Here is a 13,427-nt window from a genome sequence, read left to right as displayed (position 1 = left end):
GGTTGGAGCTAAATTCTCCAATAAATAATTATTTACATCTCCTTGAAAAGTTAAAAGCGCACATGGAACGGGGACGGAAAGAAAGGACCCAAACAAGCGCTTCTTCCTTTCCGTCCGCGTTTCTTGTGCGGTTTCAATTTTTCCGTGATGCACCAACTAGCGCAACTTGCGGTATTGCATGTATGATCCTGACAGTGTCACACACCTATGAATTTCTACTGTTGTGTTTCGTATTCTATCTAGTTTCTGTGCCTTCTTGTGTGCTTCCTTGTATACACCTATAAATTGAACGCCTACGCATGCACACGTGTGCTTTCTTTAAGGGGACGTGGGACAGTGACGACGCTGCGTTCTCCGTAATCTACGCCATTGATGCCATCCACAAAACACTGAGGGCTCGAAGGGGGCTGAGAAAATGCTGCGGTGGCTTTTTTTAGATGCGAAGGATCTCTTGCTCCTGGGGATGTCCCGCGTCCGTGCCCCGTCCGCAGCGCCTCTGATGATGATTGTGGCAGGATGCCCCTAGGGATTGGCCAACCAAAGAATCCATCACGAGATAGCTTCGCGTTCAACCACCATCGTCATCTTCCCGTAGGGGAACCGCTGAAGAAGAAGGAGAAGACAAAGCTGCGAAGAGGAGGGCGTGCCCCGTGCCCCGTCCGCAGCGCCTCTGATGATGATTGTGGCAGGATGCCCCTAGGGATTGGCCAACCAAAGAATCCATCACGAGATAGCTTCGCGTTCAACCACCATCGTCATCTTCCCGTAGGGGAACCGCTGAAGAAGAAGGAGAAGACAAAGCTGCGAAGAGGAGGGCGTGCCCCGTGCCCCGTCCGCAGCGCCTCTGATGATGATTGTGGCAGGATGCCCCTAGGGATTGGCCAACCAAAGAATCCATCACGAGATAGCTTCGCGTTCAACCACCATCGTCATCTTCCCGTAGGGGAACCGCTGAAGAAGAAGGAGAAGACAAAGCTGCGAAGAGGAGGGCGTGCCCCGTGCCCCGTCCGCAGCGCCTCTGATGATGATTGTGGCAGGATGCCCCTAGGGATTGGCCAACCAAAGAATCCATCACGAGATAGCTTCGCGTTCAACCACCATCGTCATCTTCCCGTAGGGGAACCGCTGAAGAAGAAGGAGAAGACAAAGCTGCGAAGAGGAGGGCGTGCCCCGCGCCCCGTCCGCAGCGCCTCTGATGATGATTGTGGCAGGATGCCCCTAGGGATTGGCCAACCAAAGAATCCATCACGAGATAGCTTCGCGTTCAACCACCGTCGTCATCTTGCCGTAGGGGAACCACGGAAGAAGAAGGAGAAGAAGACAAAGCTGCGAAGAGGAGGGCGTGTACGTTGCTCTCAGCCGGTGCACCAACGTCAACAACCTTTACCTCACCAACGCTGACGGAGACTATCGATTCTACCACGGAGACAACAACATCGACAAGAACATGATGGACGAGTTTCGGTGCCTCGAGTACCACCGCCTCCTCAACGTAACACAACAGTACTTGCGTGCCTTTGCCACTGGTGTGGACCCGGATGCGGAATTCCCTCTGGCGCTACTAAACACCAGATCACCCAACATAACGGCAACACAATGGAATCACACGGAACCCCCATGATGCTTCGCATCCTCATCAGGGTTCCACACGGGAAGATGGTGTAATTTTTATTTTCTGTCGGAGACACGCTTTCGTGCGATGGGGTAAGTTGCCGGTACGGCTGGCGACCGTGCCTGCCGAGCATACTTACACCAACTAGACAACGAACAAACTTCACAGTGCAGACCCGGCCCCTGCTCAAAAAGCATGTCCTTTTTTTCGTATCCGCCATTGTATCATTGTCCTTGTTTCCAAACTAGTTGCCATTGCGGCACCAGCGGGCGCCTCGAATCTTGCTGCCTTTCTCGTAGCTACCGGGTGGCAGCGGTGACGTATTTCCGTGGACGCTTGATGAGCGCGGCTGATCCTAATAAGCCTAATATTGTGCCTAATAACGCTGTCGCGTTAAAAACTACCTTGGCGCGGTATATTCGTTGAGTTCGACGTGACCGACAGAAGATGAACAAACAGTGGACGGGCGCACGGCGCTTTCCGCGCCACTGAAATTGTGAGGACTCTGCAGAGCTAGCAGGGCCGCTCCATCCACCCCGGTGTAGCAAGATAAAACAACCCCATCATTATAAAATGCCCTTTCATGTTGGCACTGCTTTCTTGTCCAGAGTGGTCGTCACCTGTCTGATCTTCTGCGCTAACATGAGCACAATGTAAAAATGGGGCTGACAGGGTACTATTGTAAGCAGTGGGGTGCTTGGCACTAACGCGCGAAGGAAGCGCCTGGGTGGCACCTATCTCTTAATGGAATATTGCCAGATCACTGCCCGACCTTTCTATGCCACTCAACACTGACGCGGATGTCGCAGGGAGGGAGGCATCACTGTAACACGCAAAGCACTCGATGTTTCCTGCCAAGCCTTTGTTGCCCTGCTGGCGGCGTCGCTGGTGACGTACGCTGAAATGCCTTGTGACTAAGCGTCCTTTATCCGCCTGCTCTGATGATGATGATGATGATTTCTTTGAAGTGCTTGTAACCCACCCACACTTGGGTATTAGCCAGAGATGAAGTCTTGACTGTGCCCCTCTTCGAGCCTTAGATAGATTGTTGGAGCTCGCCGTTCGCGGCTAGCGAGGGTGCAATCGGACACTGAAGTTTGCCCGGGACTGTAGCGCCGCCTCTTGCCGCCGCTTAGCAACTTTGGGTCGGTGGATGTCGCGACCGGCCGTTCAGCGCACGTGAAAACACGCGCGCTGCGTGCGGTTTGTGACGCTGTGTGGTGGAAATTTGGAAAACACATAGTTATAATGGCAAGTTGCAGTGTCTATAGGGATCGAAATGCTGAACGAAAGAATTTGTGGCAGCGCCGCTACTGCTGCGTGAAGGACTGCCCCAATCGAGAAGGGCACGCTGGTATCGTTTTGTACAGGTTTCCCGGGCAGCCGTGGGAGAATGAGCGTCACAAGAAATTGATTTCTGCAGTACGAATAGTCAAGCAAGTAAGAAAGCCATGGCATTTTTTGTCAGTAGAAGGAGTAAAATTGTGAGTACTATTACCGTTTATATGTAACGCAGACGGGAAGGGCTGTATCTAAAACGTTGGCTTTCAGTGTTTCATACACATCGCAGACTGCGATATTTGTGAATCTCATGCTGTAGTTTTTGTATAAGACAAGGTAATAAGGTTTCCGCAAGTATTGTTTTATCAGCAGTAAATTTTTTTTCAGTGACGTTCGCGGCACCAAATGGACACCAAAAGGCGGCACAAGAATATGCTCACAGCATTTGGCGGGTGGTGCCAAAAGCAATGTCAGGACGCATCCCACGTACTTCACTACTTTTTTTCCCGAAATGTACATAGTTCAGCCACGCATTTCGAGCGAGAGCGTGGCAAGATATCAAAATCAATGTGGCATTCACACGCATTATTTTACCCCTGTAATGCGTTTTGCGTACTCTGAAAGTTGAGGTTATTATTTTACCAGAGGAGGGGGAGAAGAAGAAAATACTTTTATGGAGAATTCTGAACGGCGTGAACAAATTGTATCATAATTAGCCGCTAAGGCGTCTCTAACATTACTCACAAGAAGGAAGCCGAAACTAAGCGTAATCTTAGTAAACAACCCGCAGATTGATCCGCAGTATCAGCAGATTTCACACTGGGTGGAACTGCGTTTTGGTTACTTTGTCATCAGCTAATAACGTTTAGACTGCGTTGTTTGTGACACCACTAATCGAGCTGAAGAAATCTTACAGAAAAAGTAACTGTTGTGTGGTGGCGTGCTAACAGAGAAAACAACACAAACACGCCGCTGTCATGGAGCGCCGTTGTTTACGCTGGAGTCATTTTAATAGGCCGTGATACACAAAAAAATTGGTACTGACCTGGAGAGAAGCCCTGTAGATACGCTTTTCCCTTGTTGAGATTGGCACTTCGCAACGATGTCTGTCCCGTCAATTTCTTTCACGACGTACGCGTGCCCGGCAACGTACAATATCCGTCCCTTCTCGCCCACGCGAGGCCGACACTAGTAGTCCAGCCCCGTAATTGTCGGTAAACCGCACAGAGGCACTCGAGACATGCGGACACTATTCGCCGAAACAGTTTTCGAGCACGAGACACCGTTGAAAAACAATTGCAGAATCGCAAACAACCAAGAGGTGTCGAACATACAAACGCGCGGCCGCCGTCTGGCTCTCACCGACCCAAAGTTTGTTCAAGCTTCCACGGGGCGGTGCTGGGTGTGCTTATTCGTCGCGCCCTCTGAACAGTGACCGGTCCCTGTATCACGTCATTATGAGAAACGATCAGCGTTGTCGCTGGCATCACTCCACATCGCAGGGGCGTGAGCTCGCTCTCACGGAGCAGGTCACCTTCTAGCGCGGCATTGGTAGGCCGTGTGGTTCGTTCCGCAGGAGAGTGGACAGCCATTCAAGAACGTAACGTTACCGAGAATTGCCAGAAATGCTCAACAATACCGCTTCTTAAAAAATTCCCGTGGGGTCAAGCTCAGTGACGTGAAATGGTTTTGTTTTGGTCGATCGACGGTTGTTCGTTTACATTTTGGTCATTACGTTTTGATTTTAACAGAAGTGTTTTTGTTTGCATTTTGTGGTCATTTTGTCACCTGCACCCCTGTTTCTGGAGGGAGAAGGGGTTCGTTAGTTTCCTCATCTTTCAGGTAGGTGTAAAGGCGGGGCGCGGTATAAAATACTTTTAAACAACGTTCCACATACCAACGGAAGTGTCTGACTTGTACCAGAGTCCTTCAATGCTTTACTGGTCACGAAACTTCGGCGCTCGCTTCATATAGGGACCGCGCGCGCCACTACAGGCGCCACCGCCGCACGAAGGTCATCCAGCCGCCGCGCGTGCGGCGTATTTGCCAGCTCTTGGCGTGCAAACGCTCGCTGCTTTTGGTGTCTGCGCGCTGATTAAGTGTGTTTTTTTTCGTAGTAGTTAGCGATGAATAGTCCAGTAATTGTGTTTATCACATGCCTTCAATAGGGTTTTATTTTTCGAAGTAAGTTACCGTAGACTTCGGCCGCGAACGGCAACGGCTTCTGTGTGCTCTGGCACAAGCGCTACGCCGTCCTGTTTACGGATTTTTAAATCTATATTGCTTCTTTTCTTAAAGCAAAGTTGTAAATACCACACATACGGTAGCTGTGTAGTGACGGACTGCTGCGGGCCTATCGATAATAAAATAAAAAACTGAAAGAAACCAAGTACGCGTCGTTCAGACTACGCTTAATGAATCCGTTGATTGCTCTGTAATGCACAGAACGCTAAAAAGATAGCCCAATAGTATTGTCGTTTCGATGAGTGGGTACATACTTGAGAACATCTAAAAACGGTGCAGAAACGCGAAGCATCAAAACACGAAGAGATATATGTTACTCCATGTGTCTTTCTGCTTCCACGCTTTGCAATCCTTGCAAAAACAGGAAGCGAAAAAAGAACAATGAAACTGATTTTATCACACGCAACAAAACATTTCCATGTTACGAAGGGAGACAAAAGAGCGTGGTCCAGCGTACAAAAATTTATTTTTTCGCGCTGCGATGTGCAGCACACTGAGGAAACAGAATATTGCCACGTAGCCAAGAACGACGCAAAGCTTTTCTGAACGCAGCGAGCTAACGATCTCCTGCACTACAAAAGACTAGAATGAAACACAAACGCCGAAGAAGCAGTTCGCAGTGTGACGTGAACAGATGAACGTCGATAAAGTGAGTTGCGCGCCGTTTGCTATGCATGCATTACTCTTGGAACGTTATTAATTTCAGATCCATGGAAATAGGATCGAGAACATTGTCGAAGAAACAAAAAATCAAGTTAGCGACAAGGTACCCGACGCGGTGGCTCAGTGGCTAAGGCGTTGCGCTGCTGAGCACGCTGTCGCGGGTTCGATTCCCGGCCGCGGCGGCCGCTTTTCTGATGGAGGAGGCGAAAAGCAAGAACCTCCGTGTGTACGAGATTTCGGCGCATCTTAAAGATCCCCAGGTGGTCAAAATTAATCCGGAGCCCTTCACTACGGCGCGCCTCATCGCCTGCGTTGCGTCGGCGCGTTAAACCCTACAATCAATCAAGTTAGCGACAAGGTGGCACCCTTTCCTTATCAAACAATATTGCCCGATGGGACGTATGACAAAAAGAGCAAACGGGCGCTCCGGTTGAAACGCCAGATAAGAAACCGGAATCGGCCACGCGCGGTTACAAAACAAACAAAACGAACCCTAAGGGATAATTCGCGGAAATATGAAAAGTAAAAGCACAAGGATGTCCCAAAGCTTTTTTACACGCGAGCCTGAGCGCAAGGTAATACAAGTTTGCAAACAGGTTATGAAGCACCGCTACAACCCGACTGATATGACAAAAATTCGGCCTTGTACAATTCTAGGCCCACGATGCTCTCAAAAGGGTACATTGCTTTTTCCATTCTCACACACAGTGCATTTCCACATACTGTCGCACACTTATAATCGAAGCTGAAATCTCCCGTTGCTTGCCTTGGGATGGCACCCCTCCATTTCTCACACAGCTGCCCGTCGCTCGGTCAACAGAACAAGGAAACATTTTCTGCGGTATCGTTGTACAAGGAACGACATCCCGGGACGCAACACATGTTCGGCATCGTCGTTGTACTACTTAAGTCGCATCACAAGAGCGCGATATGCACGTTACATTTTTTTCCCGCACAAAACAAACACAACTCGCCGCGGCTCCGCCGTTCGAGCCAGCGCAACGCCGCCCGAGGAGTGACCTCAGTGAGAGGGTGGCGCCACCGCGCTGCGGCCAAATGCAGCATATGAAGCCCTCCCATTGAGTTACGGAGCAGTTTCGTGACCAGTAAAGCATTGAAGGACTCTGCTTGTACTTATGCCAGCACGAAGTATCGTCAGGTCACGGGTCAAGCTCTCTGCCCCAGCAAACCACGACGCGCTTGTCACCTGGGAAGCAGACATAATTTAGCACATTTAGACGTCATTTTTTTTACACGGAAGAACGTGGCGGCTCCCGTGTTTAGTATGTTCATGCCGGATTCGCTAGCGACGTTTAGAATGTGGTTTCCTAGCGGTCAGATTCTTTGCTGCCCCGAAGCGGTTGATGTGCATTGAAATCGCCCGTAATCACATACGGGGTGGCGTGTTGACCAACAAGAAGTCCTGACGCTTGTGTCAACGTGCGCGAGGTCGTATGTAGCCTGTATGACTATGGACTTTGCGGGAGGGAGTTCTGCTGTTGTCGTGATGTACCATTCAATAGTCGGGGGACCAACAAATGCGTAGGCCATCGCAAATCGCCAGAAGAACCCTCCTTCGGGCCTTTCCGATCACGTATTCTCAGAGCGAACAGCCAAAAGCCGAATCCGGTAGAGCATGCAGGTTAGATTCCGATTCGGCCAATATTTGGAAGCCGGACTGGCTGACAACGGATAGCAGTAACGGAGTCCACAGGCATTCCATTGAAGTATGCTTGCATGATTCCGGACATCATGCCAGTCATGCCAGTGCTCTATGAGGGGAGAAGCATCGAGTAAGGTTCGGATGGCACAGGACATTGGAGGCCTGACATACATCCAGCAGCACATGCCTCGAGGAGCTTGAGCTGTGGGTAGGCTGGTGTCGCTATCGGCTGCATTTTGCATTCAAGAAACAGGATATATAATGCTCACCTCACCCAGTATATGACCTAGGACCATCTCAGAAACTAGGGTGGTACTGAGAATGTCCTTCTGGGCGCCGTGAGCTTGGGTAAATAAGGAAAAGGGGCATGTTTGCGGGGCTTATGGCGCCTTCCACGCAAATTTGTCACTATCATATTTTACAACGCCAACCTTTCGTGTTTTATCACGTGCATATTCGAGGTTTACGTGTTCCAGCTTCACGTTTTAGATAGGGCATAAGGGCGTAATTTTAGCACCTTTAGACCATCATGTTCACACCGTGAATATCATACGTAAATGGTGGTGACGTCATTAGGAAAACTATTTCGTCGTCTTTGAATAGAATAGAACGGTTTACCCTTGATATACTGTGTATGTGTACAAATGTTTCCACAATGGGGGCAAATAGCTAAAAAAATGCGCGTACGGTTTTTACTGCGAAGCAGTGCACCCCTACCAGACAAGGGATCTGTGCGACCGTCGGTGTCAACAGAAAACTCCCGCGAACAAATATAAGAAATTACCGACACCTCCAGTAATCGAACCTGGACCCAAACAGAGTAATGGAGTGACAGCCGTCGTCTTACAATCTGAGCTACGCCCACACGAAGAGACGGGCAGACGGTGCACACAACCAGCACAGCGGCGGGTGTTCCACCTGGGCTTTTTCAAAAACCTCGGATGAAGTGCGAACCGCATAATGTATGATAACGGCGTTCACGTGCGTTGGATTAGCGGCGAACAGAACAGCGTCTGAAGAGGGGAGGGCTTAGAAGGCGCTCCCTGGCGGTGACGCATGAAATAAGAGTGAGGGGGAGGCAGTGGGAGAGATGACACCATGGTCAGAGTACCAACCCCGCCTCACCCTTCTCCAGACGCTCCCCTCGGTTTTCTTTCTGCTGTCGCTGCTGCATTCGTTCGTCTCTGGTTTCACTTTTTGTAGAGCCACGTGTGTCAATTCAAGTAACGCCGCATGTGGAATCGTTGTGGGCGTCGTTTACTGCTTCGCAGTCGAACCACCTTCAAAGCGTGGATTGGAGCCAATTTTTTGTCGGCTTTCCTGCTCAAGTCGGGAATGACGCACCCATAAGGGACCAATCATAGGCTCTTGTTTCTTTAAAACTCATCGGCATAAGAGCTGCTCACGGTGTATTCTCAGCGCTGTTTCCTTCCTCGGATAACGTTTTTTTGGCTAGCCAATATTTTTGCTAAAGCTTCCCGATAATAATCTGACATATCCTGTTGTAGGTGATGCGAAATTCCTTACCTGGCCTGATAAACGGCTGATAGGAAAAAATTCATGTTTACTTCATGACTACGTTCAATAAACTTTCAGAGGTCGTAAATTAGTGTAACCTTTTCTTTATTCGTGAATCGTGAAAAAAACGGGGAGAATCAGTGATGCTGTGCGTTGTGATGCTGTGCCCTCTCCTAGATGGAATGCTTTCACGCTATAATAATGCTGGCAGTGCCATTTGTTCAGTTGGATTAGCTCCCCTATGGCTGAAATGTAACGCGGCTGTGATTGTAACGCGGCCGTGGTACTCAAATGTAACGTGGCTCTGAAAGCTGTGGTTGTAATAAAACGTAATAACTACTAGTCTTTAGTGCTTCACTAGAAATACGAACGGGTTTGATGCCGCATTTTCTTCCCAGAACTTTCCTCCCACAGTCATCGAGTGGCTAGATTATCGTTAGTCTACCATCCCCGCCGACAGGGCGACTGCACGTTTGAATTTCACGCGAAGTAATTTATTCTGTTGAACATAATTGTGTTGTCATATACGTTAAGTATAAGACTGAGCATAAAGTTTGACAACATACCGTCAACATGCGCAGGCAAAGTGTGCGCAAACAACAAGCAGGTCAAAGTCCTGCTGTAATGGTTGCCAAGCAACTGAGCCAGCAGGTCAGAGTCGTGCTGTAATAGTTGCCAGACGACTGAGACGGTCGCGCGAGCGGTTACGTGGACATTAAAAGTATTGGTATTTGAGATGAGCTTAAACAGAGCCTTTACAAGAACTAAAAACCAAAAAATAGTATTAAAATACACGGATTGCAACCACGAGTAACGTCATCACTGAACAGTCAGCGCATGGTGTGTGAGGAGAACTGTATGCGGAACTTGGTGATCCTACGACCGAAGAAACACGGAAAATTGCAGGGTGGGCATCAAAAGAGGATTATATTCGATAAACCCATTTGGGCCTACAGCTTTTCCCGCCTATCATAAGTCAGGCGCTTACTTTTTAAAGAAACTCAGGCTAATTATCAGAGCTGTTGGTCGCTATGCATTGCTACTCCGGTCTCTACAAGGTCCTTCGTCGCACAGGCGAGTCAATCCCGAGGTTCACCCTTACGGAACTGTGCCTTCTCCTCGCACTGCGAAAAAGTCCGACGTCATGCACTCCGCAAGAATGAAGCCTTGGTACGCTCGTCACACCTCCTCCTGAACTGTTTTGGGACCCATATCCCTTTTCTTCATGATTACGCTTACGGTTTCTTTATCTTCCTTGAATCAACCACTTCCTTCCTGCGTATCGTGGCGATGCATTCAGACGTAAGGGGATCCTGACGCCCAGGCCATTGCGCGATCGCTGGGTTTGTGCCATCACGCGGCGCTTTTCCCCTCTCTCCTCCGAAATTCCGGCTCGTCTTGGCGCCTCTGTGTAGAGCCGAGCCGTCTCTCAAACTCTTGCGTGAGGTGAAGCCTGCAGAGACCGTTGCGGCGATAAAACACTGTCACGCCGCGGGCGCTCCGCCCTGGTAGCGGAGCTAACCTCACCTCATTGGTCCGTTTGAACGAGGCCCGAACCCGACCCTCGCCGGGAGGCGAACGCGCGCCCTGCGCGGGGGTCCGTTCGGGGAGACGCTTCCAGGACGCCGAAGGCGTTGGCCGAAGGTATGTGACGCTTTCTTTACCAGCCGGCTGCCACTCTGTGGCGCCGGCGAAAGCCCACCAGCCCTTCCGGCTGCGGCCCGTGCCTAAGGCTGCTCCTGTTGTCCCTACGCTTGCATATAGTAAGGCCGTACCTACCACTCGACGAACACGCCGTGCGGTACGCGCCTGTGAGCGAATGGGCCCCGTCTCCCTCGCTGCTGCGAGCCGATCCGGCCAGCACGGCGATGCGCGCGCGCACAACGTGCGAGCACCCCGGAATTTGCCCTGACAGAAGAGCCCACTGGCTCTGCGCCGACGAAACGTGCGCACTTGCGCGTGGCGCCCCATCGCCCCTTTCACCTAACGGGAAGTACGTACCTGTACTGTAAATTGTGTAATTGGGACTGTAAAATATGTGACTAGAATGTTAGTATAAAATAAACGTCTTCCCTCCGTACCCTGGGCATATTCCTTTGTCGCCCCTTTCTCCACCTGCCCAACAGAGGCGGTGTTGATTTGGCGCGACGGCCTTTCAGTATCGTGAGCGTGCTCAACTAGCTCGAACCCACGGTGGTTCCTCGCGGTGTGCATGAATGCCTGCCTTGTGCAAAGCTAGCGTTATGCATATTGCGAGGTAGAGAGAGACCACAAACTGGCGCCCAACGTGGGGCCATTGGCTCGTTAGCCTTTGGCCGCTAATTAAGCTGAGTACGCAACCGGAATCAGTCTTAACGCTTATCCGCTGGCGGTAGCTGCTACGGGGACGAGGCGACTGCCCCTCCGTACGCGAGTGTGCGTGCACCCCTCGTTAACGCAGCCCCACGGGGCAGTGCGACGGTGCAACCACGCCCCACTGGATCGGCGGTATACGTATTCCGGGAGAAAGGCCACAACCGCCACTCGGAGTAGTGCACGCGAGATATATGCTTGTTGCCGTCCCCTGAGAGTAGAGCACGAACATGGTAGTCGACGCGCTATCTCGTTCTTCGTAATCCATCGAGATTTATTGTCCAAGTGTGACTTTAGCCGGCGGCGCAAAAGCGTGTGCCAGTAAAGGAGGCAAAATTGACAGCCGTTCAGTAGAGGAAGAGGGCCCAGAGTTGAGAAAGAGCGCGCGGACACCCCGCAGAGAGGGGCAGGCGCTTTTCGCGAACTCCATGCCGCCGGAAAGCGGACGGGCCTCGGCTGTGAAATCAGGAGGGGGAAGCGATGCCCGTTGCAAGGCGGTTGTATTGAGCCGAAAAGAGCTAGTAGCCGGCTAGCAGAATGACCCGTTTTGTCGCCGGATTTGCGACGGTCTCTGGGAGACATTTTTTTTTGGTTTTTTTTTTTTTGTAGACGCCGAGACGTAGCTTGTCCTGCTGCGGGCGTGCGCCGAGATGCTACTTGTCTTGTAGCAGGCGCGGGAGGGGGGCTGAAGTCAGCGTGTGTCGCCGACGCCCCGGGGGACTCATTTCTGCTGGACGGTGAAGGACTCGTGCTTAACTACGTAGCCACCGATGATGAGGCAATTGAACCATTCAGTATGGTAACCCCCTAAGTCTGAGTTGCGCACTGCTGCGCTAAGCTCATGACGAACCATTCGCCGGGCATTTAGGCGGCTCCAAAGTTTTGGTAAACTGAGTCGCTCCGTGACCTGGCCCGGGACGAGGCAAGACATTTTCGCTGTTGCCGGTCCTGCCATGTCTGTCAAACGGCGAGGGCGCACGGTGGGAAGCCGCCTGGAATTGTGAAGCCATTTGACAGTGTGCGTCCATGGCAGGTAGTCGCCGGCGACTTAAAGGGACCTTTGCCGAGAAGCAAGCAGAGCTTTACTTATATGGTGTCACGGGCTGACTATTTGGCGCTTGAGCACAGTGGCTCTGCGCGGTAATGACACGGCACCCACGTTAATCCAGGCCTCTCTCGGCCAGTTCATCAATATAAATTCGCGAAGAGGTCACCTCAGTAATTATAGCACGCTAAACGGCAGGTACTTTCGCCGCCCGTGCAGACTTCACTTCTTTCAGTCTCAGTGAGCGCGGCCGCCCTGGCCGCCCCAGCCCATTGTGTGTGGTCAGTTTCCGCTACCTCCAGCAAGTTGTAAGCAAATGTTTCTCTTTTTGTCCGGTTTGCAAGAGTGTGCATGTTATTGGGCGTTGTTTGTAGTATCATCGTGTTCCATTTTATGCCTGCTGAGGGCGAATGGTGTTTTGTCTGGGTGACTGTTTTGTGCGCTCGCTTTAGCGTACTGCAGGATGGAGTTGTGTAAAGTAGTGTATCTTTTATGCGTTTTATTTAGTTATTTGTTTGGGTACAGGAACCCTCCTTAGTCTGTGCATGTAGGACGAAGTATGTACTATGGTTCTTTTTTATTTACTTCTACGTAGCGAGAAAGGCTAGCATTCTTTTGGAGTTGCTTCTTTCGGGGCGTACGGTGTTGGCGGGAGAGCGAGGGTGAGAGGGTGGAAGCTCGGTCGGTCTTTGAGGACATCCCCTGCTCCTCGCGCGCGGGGTTCGAGAAGTAATGGGCTTGTTTTTGAAAGTGTCCGATTTCGGCCGTCCGCGGCCCCTGTGTTCGGGCGAGCAGCGCGTACTGGAGGCCGTTGCGTGAACTGTGTGAAGTTGGGAGAGCAGGCCAGACTTTGGGGGACCATATACTCAATGCCAACGGGAGGTTGTGTTTTCCTGGAAAACGCGGGCCGGGCGTATGCTACGAGTGGGGCGCACCGCGTTGTGGCGAAGGAACTTGGCCCCGGTGGCACGAACACTGTGACACGCATGTTGTGCGGGTATTCGTGAGTGCGTGTGGTGTGTGCTTCTGCCGGCTTCAGCGAACCCAAC

Source organism: Haemaphysalis longicornis, unplaced genomic scaffold (assembly GCF_048455015.1).
Source record: "Haemaphysalis longicornis isolate Haplotype H1 unplaced genomic scaffold, Haemaphysalis longicornis Haplotype H1 scaffold_1, whole genome shotgun sequence".
NCBI classification, from domain to species: Eukaryota; Metazoa; Arthropoda; class Arachnida; order Ixodida; family Ixodidae; genus Haemaphysalis; species Haemaphysalis longicornis.
Note: the sequence above shows the minus strand (reverse complement) of the source record.